The sequence below is a fragment of the Galeopterus variegatus genome, unplaced genomic scaffold (assembly GCF_000696425.1).
Source record: "Galeopterus variegatus unplaced genomic scaffold, G_variegatus-3.0.2 Scaffold1153, whole genome shotgun sequence".
In the NCBI taxonomy this organism is placed as follows: Eukaryota; Metazoa; Chordata; class Mammalia; order Dermoptera; family Cynocephalidae; genus Galeopterus; species Galeopterus variegatus.
This window is the reverse complement of record NW_007727264.1, coordinates 406,049-407,240: the sequence shown is the minus strand read 5'-3', so window position 1 is coordinate 407,240 and position 1,192 is coordinate 406,049. Positions and strand designations below refer to the sequence as shown.

Sequence of the window (1,192 nt, the reverse complement as noted above, 5' to 3'; positions counted from 1 at the left end):
TTATTTCCTGTAGTACTGGACCTGTAAAATATCGGAATGACAAAATTACACATAAAAACAAGGTGTCAGTAAATGTATGTTGAAATATGAATGAAACAATCATTTCTGATAATATGAAAAGCTTGTTTTTTCCAGCTAGTTTAATTAGTCTTGGATTCAAGAAGATGAAACCCCATGTCTTATGAACCTAATTCATTCCCACCAAGGATAATTGGCTTCTTTTTTACACACATGTAAAGAAATTAATTACATTAAAAAGTGCTCAGTGAGATGAATGGATACAGTTCTTTTTGCCATGCAGTGTTGACTGTATCAAAGAAAGCTTCTTCAGCTTTTATACAAAACTTTCTGTATGACGTTATTATTTTTCCACTCAGTTGAACCTTTCAAGTTCCTTATTTTTCTTATCAAACATAAAGGCCTCATGTCCTTCAAAAATAATATGTTTTATACTGCTCCTGAGATTATTATTTATATAAAGTCTATGCATCCAAGGTAAGAATTCCAGAAAACAATAGTTTCAAACAGGAAAAATGTCTAAAGTCCATAATAAACTAATCCAAATCCACCAGTCTATCAGGTTTTCAAGTTTGTTCCTAAAGACATACTGACTTTTAACCTAAACACCCCAAATAAAACAAAACAAAAGCAAAACAAACAAAAAACCCAGTTAATTAAAGCTAACAATGAAATTAATAGCACATTTAGAAGCCAGAATGAAAAAACTTTATTATATCTATGTGTTTTTTGAATTATCTTGTAAATAAAATACATGAACAAGAATTCCATTAATTCATTAACATGCATTTATTATTCATTAGCTTGAAGTTTATTAATTAATCTAGTAATTTATTTATTAATCCCACTAATTCTATTAATTCATCCAAAAGCTCTATTCACTAAATTCAGTATATGTGAGAGATAGTTTTTTGGAAAGTAATTTGTGGCTGAAGAAAAGATGAAGTGCAGCTAATCAGAGAGTTTTTTCTTGAAGATGAGGAAGATGATAGACACTTTGTTTAAAGATTGGACATACTGCTCAAAAGGTCTGGACCCTCAACAAGTTGATTGGTAGAAGCCAGATCCACAGGTTGGTCTGTAACAGGAAGACTGGCAGCTGCTAGAAGCCAGGTAGGTTGGGCGGCAGAATCCAGATCCATAGCTCACAGAGGGGAAGCCACAGACTCCATAA

The 1,192-nt window shown here is 32.1% G+C and overlaps 1 pseudogene; it reads right to left on the bottom strand.

Moving 5' to 3' along the window:
• Positions 1-1,160, bottom strand: part of LOC103592462 — a 5,992-nt pseudogene extending 4,832 nt beyond the window's left edge.
• Positions 1,161-1,192: the final 32 nt, after the last annotated feature.